The 15,032-nt window shown below is 35.7% G+C and overlaps 1 long non-coding RNA gene across 2 annotated transcripts in view; it reads right to left on the bottom strand.

Moving 5' to 3' along the window:
- LOC144364885 (uncharacterized) overlaps positions 1 to 15,032 on the bottom strand; it is a 179,614-nt gene that overhangs the window by 42,069 nt on the left and 122,513 nt on the right. For both annotated transcript variants that reach the window (XR_013422999.1, XR_013422998.1), the window contains exon 4: positions 13,143 to 13,226. This is a non-coding gene — a long non-coding RNA (uncharacterized LOC144364885). The remainder of the gene's footprint in view (positions 1 to 13,142; positions 13,227 to 15,032) is intronic.

Genomic DNA, 15,032 nt, shown 5'->3' with positions numbered 1-15,032 from the left:
TAATCATCAGGGAAATGCAGATCAAAACCACAATTAAGTATTACTTCACCTCATTAAGAATGGTTAATATCAAAGAGACTAAAGATAACAAGTGCTGCTGAGGATGTGGAGAAAAGGTAACCCTTGGACACTGTGGGTGGACATGTAAATTACACAGCCATGAAGAATAATGTTATGGAAATTCCTCAAAAAACTAATAGAACTGCCATATGATCAAAAACCCATTACTGTATATATACACACACACAAAGGTCATGAAATCCGTATGTCAAGGAGACATCTGCACACACCCATGTTTATTGCAGTACTCTTCACAACAGCCTAGAAATGGAAACAGTTGAGTGTCCATGAGTGGGTAAAGAAAAAGTGGTTTATATACACAATGGAATACTAGTCAGCCATTAAAAGAATGAAAAACTGTCATTTGCAGCAACATGAATGGAACTAGAGATCATTATATTAAGCGAAAAATATATCTCAACTCTCCTTTTAAGTGAAATAAACCAGGTTCAGAAAAACAAGTACACTCTGCATAGAATCCTCCTCTCAACTGTCTGCATACTCCATCTCTCTTCAAGTCTTAAAATGAATGTCACATTTTCAGCAGACTTTCCTGCCTACCCTGATTTAAATTGGAAGCCTTATTCAACCTTCTATGTCTTATTCAGTATCATTCTTTATTCACACTTCAGTGCTTTAGTGTTCTCTAAAGTATTTATTCCATCTAATATTCAAGTATCATATTTCATCAAACCTAAGAAACCATCAATTATAGAAAACACTATAATTTTATACATCACTAAGAAGTCAATTAAAAATTGATGCCAATAAGACTGAAATATTGCTTTCTTATCACTTTGAAATTATTTTATACTCATTGAAAGACCTATTTTAGATTTATCTCAACATTGATTTTTATTTTATGTCACTATTACGCAAAGCCAAGAGGAAAATATCAGCAAAATAAATTGCTTAAGATATTACTAAAAATTCATCATGTTTGGAGTTTACTGTTCTAAAGCATAAGGCTTGGATTTGTTGACTTGGGTGTTTCTCCACCTGCTGCCAAGCATGGTGTCATCAGGAGCTGAGTTCTTAAGATGTGCAAAAATGTATACCTCAGAATAAATGGATTAGGGAATTTGGTTACTTGTTTATTGCTTGACTCCCTTCATGAAAATGGAAACTTAAAAAGGGCAGGATTTTTGTTTGTTTTGATCACTGTTATAGCCCCAGTACCTAGTGCAATCCTTGGCACGTACTTGTTCATTTATTCTGCTGTGCTAAGAGTCCTTGAGTTAGAATAATGAATCCTCTTTCTGTTAGGTTCCTCATAACCTCTGTGAAATTATGTTGAATGAATAAATGAATCCTCCCTGCCCTGAGTTTCTTTTCTCTTTTTAAAATTTGCAAAAACATAGGATTCTTTCTTTGGTTCCCTATGGGATATGACTCTGAATTAGATAGTTTCCATTCATGTGTTTTAAAATTGATAATAGGAGTCAGAAAAATTGTAGTAGTTCTAATGGGTGGATGAAAGTACTATTCTGTGAAATTGTACATCTTTGATAACATTCTGAGAACACACTATTGCTTAAGCAAGGAGATCAAAACCAGTTATAAATAGAAACTGTCAATCATCAGAGCTGTGAAGAAAGTTGAAATATTGCTCAGATGAATCACTGGAAATTTTTCTTATGTCAGAAGACAGTAAATGAAACTGACTTGGTGTGATGTCTTCTGACTTGATTTTATTGTCAAACAATTGCCTACTCAAAATGGCACTTATCCTACAAAGATAGGGGGCAATTTTTAGCCTGATTCTTTTAATTTGCTGCTTTAAAAATCATGCTTTTGGTAGATTCAATTAGTGTTTATGAAGACCCCACAGGCATGATACATAAGAAATTACAGAACGAAGAAAATAAAACAATACCAACATGCTTGGAGGGAAGATTATTTCAAATTCAATATTCAAGTTTCCATCTATTGGGACCAGCTCTTTCTGTAAAAAGTACATGGGACCTAATCTAGGACATAAGAAAATTTAATTCTGAACTTAAAATGAAAATACTTTCATTTTGTAGTGTGATTACACAAAGTTAATTGTGACTTTTCATTTGTATATTTCTAATAAATGAACTTTAAGGAGATTTAATTTTTTGCAATTGTATCATTGGTTATAGCTGAATTTTCAGTATCCACCTGAAGTTTGGAATCACATGTATTTTGTTGATTCATGATGAAAAGGTTTGAGATGAGAAGGGGTTGGCCTTCTAAAGGAATATGAGAAGTTTGATTACCATTTACATTCTGTCACCTTTGATGTTTTTGTCATCTGAAATATTCAAATTAGTAATAATAAAAAAGAAAACCTATAGCATTTCTAGCATGTTCACCATTTACAAAACTCTTTCATTCCCTCTAGTCCATTTTCAGTTTCAAAAAGAGTGGGGTGCCTAAAGAATGCATGTTGAAGTCAATTGTATTTCATGCCCTTTAGAAAAATAGGAATTATCATTTTTTTGGCTGTACTCTGTATGACTGAGAAAAGTAAGTAGAGCGTCAATAACTCAGAAGTCAGCAAGTACTGACTAAATTCTTAGAATATGTGCCCTATCCAGTATTAAATATTGAAGTGGAGGATGGAATTAGGGACAAGCACAAAGATTATGTATCTGTATCTACACATCTATATATTTTTATGGTCCTTTACCATTGAATTTGAGCATCAGTGCCATTTTCCAATCCTAACACATGCAATGTGATGTGATTATATAGCATGATTGTTTAGAGGCCCCTAAAGTGCAGAGCCTTAAAAATAATTTGTTATCATTATTATTATTATTGCTTAATCTAAATCAAAGTCTTGGTCTCCTAAAGGAGGTATGTGTGTGTATATATACCTCTTTTAGGAGACCAAGACTTTGATTTATATTAAGATACACACACACACACACACACACACTAAAGGCTTGGTCGCCAACCCATGGCACTATTAGTAGGAGGAGGAAGCATTAGGAGGTCGTGCTTAGTGGGAGGAAGTTAGGTTACTGGGACATGCTCTGGAAGGGGATATTTGGACCCCGGCACTTTCTGTGTCCTTTTACTTCCTGCACTGGGATACCACATGCCCCAAACAACAGAGCCATGCAACCATGGGCTGAAGTCTCCAAAACTTAGCTGAACTGCACTTTATAGCATTTTCTCATCTATTCAGTTATTGAGGTCTGCAAGAATATTTGGAGTCTAGTTAAAGCATGATCCACTATTCTTATTTAGTCGTTCTTTGCATGGCAGAATAGTATTATCAGTGTCACTAAATAACTAACATGAAGTGACAGCACAACAAAAGACCCGGGAATCCACAACCTGTGTATGATGTTACAGGAACAATCCTGGGTTTGTGTTTCTATTCCATAGTCTATTTCAAACCTGCATTTCTGATCATTAGATTTCAAGTTGACTATAAACATGAGGTGTTGAAAATAGAACCTAACAGCAGAGAGGCATGTCCAGACACACTCTTATATAGACACACTCTTGCAGGACTTGGAGGAATAGTTCTGCAATATTTTAAGTCTTTTATGCACATCACACTGACCTATTGAGAATCTTTCTTTGCTCTGCATTTATAAAATTTTGCAGTTAACAAAGTCAATCCCTTGTGGTGGAAGTGGCACACTGAGAAAACAACAAACACATGTGTTACTGTGAATGAATGTAACAAGGATTAACTCAAGATAATGTGTGAATATATTTGAAAAGAATCACTCATAGTTGTAAACTACTGTGGCCAAGTAATGTAACCCATAAAGTCAGTTATGGTCTCTCACTTGCAGAAAGTTTTGCATATTAAGAATATAGGTGATTCAATAAACAGAAGAGGGTGGGAGGATAATACCTAAGATTGAATGCCTAACACATGTAAATCTTAAGTTATTGGGTTCACATCATACCTATTTTTAGGCTGAATAATCTGAAAATATAGGCTATACCATTTCAGGAAGATTTAGTTATCATATTACTCTTCACTTCCAGCCTGTCTAGAATTGTAGGGAGAGAAGAATCCCTAGATACCTATATTATCTATTTCCTCTATTTCCTCCTCATTCCCAGTGCAGACTTTTCCTCTTTAATGATGCCATTTGGGTAATATCTGTCATTTTATTCACAGCTCAGGGTCTGCATGACTTCATTTATGTTACAAGGTGTAGGAGAGGTTTGGTGACCCTCATTTAGAAGGGTGACACAATTTCAAGAAGCACAAGCAACGATGCATTCTGTAGTTCTCAATAAATAGAATCAAAGGTAACACTCCTATCTCACTTATTGATATGAAAATCACACTAGGCATGCATAGAATGTATAATTCATCATTTTCCCATTCACCTTCTGTTGCAAATGATCTTTGTCACAACTTCCCTGTTTCAAAAGAAAATAATCTAACTCATTATGTTTCTAGTATCCACACCTCCATTTTTCTCCCAGATTACTACATATCTATCCATAAGTTACTGAAGAAAATGTTGACCCTTTCAGAATTCTACAAGAAATTTTAATCAATGTCACAGATCATTAACACTGAATAGAAACCCTTAAAGTAGGTCACATTCTACAAGAAAATAAATAGCAAGGACAAAGGCAAAAGAATACCAGAAGGCATTTGGACTCTTGTTTACTACAGAATTATACCCCAGGAAATGGGAAGGAGAGCCAAGAAGGAGGTTTTCCTAAATGTAGGTTTGTTACTGAAAACTCAGTCCTTGTCCCTGATACCAATTTAATAAGGAGGATACAGTTTTGAGTAAAAAAAAAAAAAGGTTTATGTTTTGCTAGCAAAGGAGAAGCACAGGGGACTCCTGTCCCAGAGACTGTGATTCTCCCTATCAGGGAGAACAGAGGACTTTTAAAGAAACTCTTCAGAGCTGGGATTGTGGCTCAGTGGTAGAGCACTTGCCCAGCATGTGTGAGGCACTGGGTTCAATCCTTAGCAGCACATACAAATATATAAATAAATAAAATAAAGTTATTATGTCTACCTACAACTAAAAAAAAAAAAAAGAAAGAAACTCTTCAAGGGTTACATTCCAGGTGTGCACTGGCAGGGGGTTCCCAGGTACACTCTGATGGTGTGTTAAATTCACTTGTTAATCTAGGAGATGGTCACTTCCTATATCTTCCAGTGACATCTCCTTCCTGTGGTGGGTGTGTACTCAAGAACAGATAACTCAAGGTAATCTTGTTCTTCCCCACCCCAGGTTAGGGAGAGGGAGAAGAAGAAAAGAAAAACACGTCCTTTTTAAAATAAGCAGCAAAGGCTATATTTAAATGGTGAAGAAGACCACTGTTACAGGTTCTAGGGAGAAGATCCTCCTAGGTCAATTGGTGTAATAGCCCATAATATGATTTCAGTTCTATATAGGCATGATATTTTGATCTTAGCAGATCATGAAAACTGTTTCCTCCATTCCCATCCCCACTCTTCCTTCCCTGAAGTCTCAACTCAGCAGCAGTTGGAACATTCACTTTTTAGCAGTAGGTCTGATAACATCAGATTGGGTCAATTTCTGAACCAAGCAAGCCCAATTGCCTGCATCCAACATACACAGGTGGAGTGAAACAATAAACTTTGTAGTCATTCTCCATTACATGCTAGTTGCATGATTTTATTTAAGTGCCTTAATCTCTCCAAACCTTTGTAAAATGGGCACAACTATGCTTAGCTTACACAAAGGATGTCAGGAATTAAGCTGATGTGAGATCCTATATAATAAAGTTCTTGCTTTAAGATGGTGATCAAAAAAATTCCAGATGCCCTTCTTAAATGGTCATATAGATCAACCTCTGTAATAGTGCACCCCAGATGAGAGTGAATGGTTCTATTCTGATTTCTTTAAGCTCAGCATGCCTAACAAATTGCCCCTCAAAACCATGAAGAGGAGAAAATTCTTCCATCTGTTTCAATCTGAATGGGGTTTAAGGACACAGAACAATAATGCACCTGGGGCTACTGCTTGATTCTTGATATTGCTGCCATGGATAATTTCTAATGAGGCTTGATGCTTTGATCCATTCCCTTTGGATTCAGATTTTTTGATTATGAAAATGGCAAATGACATCTGCTTCCCCTCAATGGCTTTCACAGGAATAAATACCCAAGTGTAGAAACACTAGTTTTATGGAGACCTCCCTGACTAGGAGAAAACTGCAGTTATTGCTGTCTCTTCTGGAGAGGAAAGGTCATTAGTATTTAGATAGCCCGCTCTCTCTGAACTCTCCAACTAGAATGGCCACTTCTGTTCTCACCCATGATCCCAAGTCTAGACGGGTAGGACTTGTGAACAATCCCCTTTTTATCTGAGTAGAGTAATTCTCAAATTTGCTTAGGTGGCAGCCCACCTAGGTGTCAACTCTGAACAGATAAAATGCTTCAGGGTAGGCACAATATCTGTTCAGAATGGAACCTTCGGTTTCTAAGGTAGTACTAAGCAAAGATCAGTACATATTTGTTGGATAATAGACTAACTTGAAATACCACTTGCAGTTTTGCAATAGATATTATTATGAAGGGCACATTAAACAAGTACAACTCCTGGGATGTATTCAAAATTTAACTTAAGTTTTATCTTCTGATTAATATTTACTTCCTGGAAGAATTATTTTCCTTTTCTATTGGATAAAGTCTCTGACAGCCTCATTTCCTATCCTGCTCACTCCTGATGTAGTAGCCAATCATTTAATTTGAAAGACATACTCCTGATTCATAAATAAGAACATCTGGCCCAATACTTCAAATTTTACTTAAAGGTATAATGTCCCACCTCACTAGGGTCTATAACACAGCAGCAGACAAAGGACACCACTGGTGAGAAGCAGCAAATACCAGAATTGAGTGAGTGAGACGGCATCTCCTTCATATGTGGCTGGTTTAGGATATCTCATTTTCTGGGTAGAAATAGGAGACTCTCACTTTTTTTCAGGTGTATTTATGCTGTGTTTACTTACTTTTTTCTGCCTTCAGAAATGCTCTACTATTTCTTAATGATGGAGAGTTTTAAGGGCCAATTACAGACAAATTAAAAGGCCAGCTAATTGGGGAGTGGCCAAAGCACTAATCAGAAAAGTCTAAAAGTTATTTTTTATCTTCACTTTGGAAATATACCATTAGATAACTCAGGTTTTCAAATACAACTCTTATTTAACTGGTGAAATAAAAATTTTCCCTTTTCCTTCCAAAGTAGACAATACTTTGTAGAAATGAATGTCTCACTGGCATATTTTAGTGTTGAATGTGGAAAAATGGACTAAAAAATGAACAGAAGTAAAACACGTTTCTAAGTCAGTTTCTATTGTCTTGACTTTAGAAAAGGTCTGAGATTCCTCACATGATTACAGGAGGGCCGGTACAGAAGCTGCAGAAATACCTGCATCTGTGGTGTTACACAGACTGTGGTCACTTTACTTTCAGCTCTGGAGGATCACGTGAACCTCCTTTGATAGCATTCCTCAAGTGACTTACTCCTGGAGGATTTGCCATTTTTGAAATATCTCACTGTGGAAAGAATAAAGGCTCTGCTTCCATAGCCCTCTGTGTTTCTGCACATAGCTGATTAAGAAAGGCAATACCTCTGCCATTCACAAGTACAAAGCAAAATACCAAGGCAGACTAGGATCTTGATCAAGCAGAAATTGGGATAACTCGTTTTGATTTTGTCCCTCTTCTCCCTCCTTGTCTTTTCTTGCCTTTTGCATATTCTTCTGTGAAAATGTAAAGCTCGCAGCACCAGGGGTCCAAAATATAACACCCTGAGCCAAGTGACATACATGTGTTCAAAAATATGCCACCCCAAATTCAGAGTGAGGGGAAATGATCTCTGGGCTCTTCCATCTAATATGAGACTAGGCCTCCCACCCCTCTCTTCTCTCCTGGAGGCACCACCTGCATCATACCCTCATGGGGTTGGGTACAAGTGCTGCTATGTCTGAGACTTTTTTGTTTTGCACTTTCTACAGTTTTTTTTTTTTGGTAGTCATTCTAGATTGGGTAGATTTTTCTTTATTTGCTAGCTGAAACCAGTGGTAAGATTTTTTCTCATAATAATCTCTTACAGACATCCAGTCCCTTTGTGGGAGAAAAGAGAACAGTTATATTTTGATCCATCAGACTGCTCTCATAAGGAAACTAAGCAAATGCTGCCTGTGTGTGTAACATTTTCCCTGTCGTTTTATGCTCTTGAAGAACTCATCGTTAGTTTTAAGTGCCTGTCCAACTGGAGAATGTGAAGGAAAAGAATCATATCACAGGGTTAAGCAGCAGAAGAGCAGATTTTTCAATTTTGCTAATGAAATGTCTGAGGACATCAGTTGAACCTTGTGGAAGTAACAGCTGGGCTATCGTTGTTTCATAGTGTTCCTATCAACTAGAGTCTTGGCTGGAGTCTGTTCTATGGGAACGAGGGAAAGAGGAAAGGAAGAAAGTAAGGAAGGGAAAGAGGGAGGAATAAAATAGCTTTCTGAAACTGCAAGAGAAATTATAAAAGAGTTTGTTTCCCATAGCTTCTAATTGGAGTTACTCTAATTTTTAATTTAAAATTTTGTGTACTTACATAATTTTTACATAGTAAAGGTTAAGTAAAAATATAAATGTTTTAAAATGAAAATAGGTGCAGTCTCAAATGTATCCACCCCCTGTGATGTGTGGCAGCAGCTACCTACTGGATATCATAATGCAGGAGGGACGTTACAGAGTTCTGCCTGTTCCTCTCTTGACCTGATGACCAGACTATGTTCTATTTAGTACCTCCTAACTAGTCATCCTTATATCTGCCTCACTCTAAGTCATTGCCATTCAGTCCCAACCACTAACTTCCTCCAGACCCTTTCCAGCTAGAAATCCATTGTCTTCTTTATCTTGTTCACCTTACTTTTGAATCCATTTCCTGTAAGTCTCAGAGCAAAGTCTTTCAGTTTTTCCCTTTTTAAAAAAGTATGAGTTTTCTCCATTACTCTGTTTAAAGCTCATGTATAGTTGAGGAATGATTATCCCCTAGCTTTCACTAATAGACTAAAACAGTGATCTCTTGGAAAGCAAGCACAATCTTCCCCTCATATCCACAGGGTCTGCATCTATGATTCAGCCAACAGCAATTGAAAATATTTGGGAAAAAATATCTGTACTGAACATGTACAGACACTTTTCTTGCCATTATTTCATAAAATATACAGTATCACAAATATTTACATAGTTTCTATATTGTATTAGGTATTATAAGTAATATAGGGACTATTGAAAGTGTCGAGGAGGGATGTATAAAGATTATATGCAAATATTATGCCATTTTATATAAATAACCTGAAAATCCATGGATTTCGTCATCTTTGAGTTGTGCCAAGCCAATTCCCTGCAGATACCAAGGGATGACTGCTAGGTACAAGTAATCACTCACATTAATTGACTGCTTGCTGTGTTCCAAAAGCACACCCAGGTGAAAGCCAGAACAAAGCCTGACCCCCCAGTGAGCACTGAATGTACTTCTATGGTTGCTGTGTCTGTTACTGCTACTGGGGAACTGTGTAAACTTTCTGTTCCTTATAGCAACATTCATCAGGAAGGTGGAAAAGGAGAATTGGAATGAAGAACGAACAAGGAACTGCTTCTTGTGGATGAGTGAAATGATCAGGCTCTTCACATACACAAACACAAGTAGTAAATTTTTTAAAACCTTGTGATGATGATGATGATGATGATGGTAATGATGATTTTTATTATTTGCAGTGCTGGGGATCAAATCCAAGATCATGTGCATGTTAGGCAAGTGCTCTTCCACTGAGTAACATCCTCAGTCCCCAAATTGTGCTTATTATTAATACTAACTCTGATGAGGAGGATTAACACAATCCTAAGTAAGAGGGAACTACTCTGCTTTAGTTCATGGCACTTGGCTATAACAGGGCCTTTGCACTTATTGCCTACTCTGGCTAGGAGAGTTTTCTCCTAGATTGCTATGTGGCTTGCTCCCTCATGCTCTTCACTCAAATGTGCTTTTCACAGGGTCCTTTCTGACCACATTAATTTATAATGACAATGTCTACCTCCAGCACCTTGTTCCTACATTTCCTGTTTCCCTAACATTCATTTGTGCTTCTCTATGTATGTCTACCTGTACACATATACATATGTATTGAGTGATAGACCTTTCCCTTATAAATAAAGGCTCCATGAAGGCAGTATTTTGTTCATTTCTGTATTTTACTGAAGAGTACCTGAAAAAGTACAGAATACCTTTCATAAGTATTGGTTTAATAAATAAATGAATTATAGGGAATTTTTGCTTTTATTAGATATAACCAATACCATCCCCTATTTTCAAATATGAACAAGACAATTCATCAAGAGTAGTTTTTAGGATAGAACAAAATGAGTTTGACAGTAAGAACAAGGATTTTATACCAAAGCAATAGAAACCTAATATTTGAGGTAATACTTCAGTCTTGACTTAAGTAAGGTTTTGAAGAAAACAATCACAAAAAGCCCTAACACAGAGTTTCACAACCCTGGCCACTATTGATATTTGGAGCTTTCTTAGAAACAAATTTACCCAAGGAAGTAAAAGACTTGTACATTGAAAACTACATAAAACAGATGAAAGATATTCCATGTTCATGAATTGGAAAAATTAATATTACTAAAATGTCCATACTATTCAAAGTGATCTATAGAGTTAATGAAGTACCTATAAAATTCAAATTTATACAGAAATAAAAAAAAATCCTAAAATTCATATAGAACCACACACACATACGGTCCAAATTGTCAAAGCAACTCTGAGCAAGAGGAATAAAGCTAGAGGCACTATACCCCCTAATTTCAAAATATATTATGAAGCTACAGCATTCAAACAGTATGATACTGGCATAAAAACAAACATATAGACCAATGGAACAGAATTGACAGTTCATAAATAAACTCATGCATGTGTAGACCATTGAGCTTTGATAAAGGTGCCCAAGAATGTACAATGAGGAAAGGAGAGACTCTTCTATAAATAATCTCAGAAAACTAAAATCTACATGTAAAAGAATAAAACTGGATGATTATCTTGTGCCAGGCACAAGAGTCAAGTCAAAAAGTATTAAACATCAGTGTAATGTCTGAAACTATAAGACTCCTAGAAAAAAAAAATGGGGAAAGTTTCTTGGCATTTGTCTTGGCAAGTGATTTCTTGACTATGTCACCAAAAGCACAGGCAACAAAATAAAAAATAAAACAAAGGGATTACACCAAACTAAAAAGCTTCTGCACAGTAAAAGGAGACAACCAACAAAATAAAAAGGCAACCTATAGAATGGAAAAAATAATGAAAACCATATATCCAATAAGAGGTTACTATTCAAAATATACAAAGAATGCATACAACTCAATAGCCAAAGTCCCCAAACAGCCAGATTTAAAAATGAATAAAGGAACTAGATAGTTATTTCTATAAAGGAGACATGTAAACAATTATGTGAAAAGGGACTCAACATCACTAATCAGGGAAATGCAAATCAAAACCTCAAAGAAATATCACTTCACACCTGTTAAAATGACTACTATAAAAAAAAGACCCAAAAGATAAATAATGGTTGATGAGGATGTTGGTGGGAATGTAAAGTGGGTTAACCACTATGGAAAGCCATATGAGGGTGCTTCAAAAAAGTAACAAAGAACTATCATATGATCCAGCAATCCCACTTCTAGGTGTATGCAAAGGAGACGACGTCAGGATCTTGAAGTGTTGACGGCACTCCAGTGTCTATTGCCACACTGTTCACAATAGCCAAGACAAGGATGTAATCCAAATGTTCTTTGACAAATGAATTGATAAAAAGAATATCTGTGAAATATACATGCAATGAATGGAATATCATTTGCCCTTAAAAACTAGGAAATTCTGCCATTTGCAACAATATGGATAGACCTGTGCTAAATGAAATAAGTCAGAAAAACAAACACCACAGGATACCATTTACATGATGAATCTAAAAAATTAAACATTCATAGAAGCAGAGGGTAGAGTGGTGGTTGTCAGGGGTTGGGGAGGGAGAAAGTTGGGGAGGGGTATTACAGGGAACAAAGTTGTTATGGTTGTACAAGAGGAATAAATCCTAGAGATCTATTGTAGAGATTAGTGCCTACACTTAGCAAGTATGTATTATATGCTCAAAAATTTGCTATGATGGTAGGTCTGAGATTAAGTGTCCTTATCACAAAATTAATAATAATAAGAGAGTGGGAGAATTTTTGGATGTGATGAGTAGGTTTATAGGAGAGTGATGGTGACAATTTCATAGGTGTATCTTTATCTCCAAACTAGGCTGGTTATATACATTAAAAATGTACAGCTTTTTAATGTCAATTATACTTCAATACAGTGCTTTTAAAAACATTGCCAAATGTTCCTGGGGTGGGGGCAAAATCTCAGTTGAAAGCTATTGTCCTAAAAGGACCTTAATTCATCAAAAGAGAACTAAGTTGATGTTAAATGACACTTTCCATAATTATATATGGTTCTCTTTATGATCAGTGAAATCCTAGTGTCCAATTTACCCAGAAATATTAGAAATGAAACAAACCAAGACAAGAGGTTCTTGCTATTCTGCATGTAGTAAACACAGTAAGGCATAAACTGCACCAATTTCAGTTGTTATGAATTCTTCTTTTTCATCTTTATATAACTCAAACAGAAAATTGAATACAGGTGTTCAGTTATGGGAGAGAAAAAAGATATAAGGAGGAAAACAAGAAAACACAGTCCATACACAAAAGTTATTTACTTCCCTGGTCATTTTGTGTTGGTATCCAGGTCTTTGTTGGTCTTAATTTATTTCCAAGACTGTTCTATGGCTCTGAATAAGTAAACATTTAAAAACATATGTATCTTCATGTCACAAAACTAGATCCCACTAGGTTGGTGGAAAGCATTCTCTTTCTATTTAAGAGTTTAAATGTTATAGGCAATAATTATCATCAGGAACCAGCCAAGACTAGCCCACCAATGACCAATTTCCTCTTATTTTTTAAAGTCTCCCATAACTGTGTAAGTTGCTGATTCCAAAGTGGAGGAAACTGCACTGTGTAATTTCCCTGCAGAGCTAACCTCGTGGATGAAAAGAGGCTGAAGATGTCTGCAGGGGATCCAGACGATTTCTATTATAGTGCATCATTTCCCACTGGCTTTGACCTGTAAGAAAATTGTGGTTTTCAGCTGTTTTCAGTGTAAATGGGGTTTGTAATAAAAATTTCTTATTTCCATAGACTCTCAGAGTAGCTGTCTAACCCAGCCCAACACTCAATGCAGTCATGCATTTTATAAAATTACCAACACGGTTATCCATTCTGGGCTTAAATATCTCCATGTCCAGATGCTCTTTAGTACTTAAGGAAGCCTATTTCATTGGTGAAGAGTTTTAATTACTAGACTACCTTTATTTTTAAGATAAAAATTTATTGTCTAGAGCATTACAGGATAAGTTTCTCTTGCAATAGGAAAGATACTCAAGTGTTTGAAATGTGCATTATATCTTCTAATTATTTTTGCCTAAAGAATAATATGCTAACTCTTTATGTATCTGTCTTCCCTATGATCATTAATACCTTTGTTTTCAATGTAATGTATTAATGTGTTTAGTAATAAGTGTATACTTACATGCATGTGTATATGTTTGTAAAGAAAATTATATTGAAGGTTATACTACCTATATACATATGCATGTATATATATACATATAACTAAACAAAGGTATTGGTAGGTGCAATGGCACATACCAGTAATCCCAACTATGCAGCTGACTGAGGCAAGAGTATTGCAAGTTCAAGGTCAGTGTGGGCAATGTTGTAAGATCCTATCTCAAAAATAAAAAAGGCTCAGTGGTAGAACAACCCTGGGTTTGGTCCCAAATACTGTGCCCCACAAAAAAAAAATAAACCTCAACAAATACAAACAAGCAGATATTAAAAACATTTTTCAAATGTGGTATACATGTACACAATGGGATACTATTTAACCTTAAAAACAAAAGGGATCCTTTCATTTTCGGTGATATGGATGAACTTAAAGGACATTGTGCTAAATAAAAGACAAGTATCACATGATGTTACTCTTTTAAGAAAGTCGAACTCAAAGAAACAGAAAGCAAGATGATCACTACCAGAGGCTGGAGGAAGGAAGGGAGGGCCTTGGAATTGTTAGCCAAAGCGTATAAAACTTCACTTAGACAGGGCATATAAGTTTTGAGATTTATTACACAACAGGGTCATTATAATCAACAATAATGTATTATATACCTTAGAATAAGAAAGAAAGTAAATGTCAAATGTTTCATCACAAAATGATAAGTGATACTTATGTTCCCTTGATCATTCCAAACTGAGTACATACATCAGAATATCACAATATACCCATAAATGTACCCAGTCATTACTTTTTACTTAGAAGTAATATTAATTAAAAATATGCTATTGAAAAAATATACTTCAGGTAATTAATATTCAGAAAATTTCTGCCTCATATTTGTCATGTTTTGTATTGGGGGTTCTGGTTAAAATTCAGTTCACTATATCATTGTACTTGCTTTTAAATATTGTTAATAATATAAATATTATTTTAAAAGTATCTCAGCATCTAATTTTATGATACAATTTTTAATTTGGATTTTGCTCATAATATAATTGTGTGTTCTTGTGGCTTCAATACCTTCAAGAAATGCTTGAGTTGGAAAAGGGAAAAGATACAATGTTTCGACATTTATATTTATTTGTAAATGTCTTATTAATGTGCAGGCTCTGTGTGAATTTTATTTGAATGCTGTCCATGTTGGGTTGCTAGAGGCAGTGACACCATCACAGAAGAAACAGTCCTCTGCTGGAGGAACTTCAGTCCTGTCTGATTATAAACAATTGTGATGGACTTCAAAGAACTGGTGAAAACAGAAAGTGTTTTACAAGTAGAGAAGAAGCAAAGTCACTTAGAAAACAGGGATGCTGGAGA

The sequence above is a fragment of the Ictidomys tridecemlineatus genome, chromosome 6 (assembly GCF_052094955.1).
Source record: "Ictidomys tridecemlineatus isolate mIctTri1 chromosome 6, mIctTri1.hap1, whole genome shotgun sequence".
Taxonomy (NCBI): domain Eukaryota; kingdom Metazoa; phylum Chordata; class Mammalia; order Rodentia; family Sciuridae; genus Ictidomys; species Ictidomys tridecemlineatus.
This window is presented reverse-complemented; position numbering and strand designations above follow the sequence as displayed.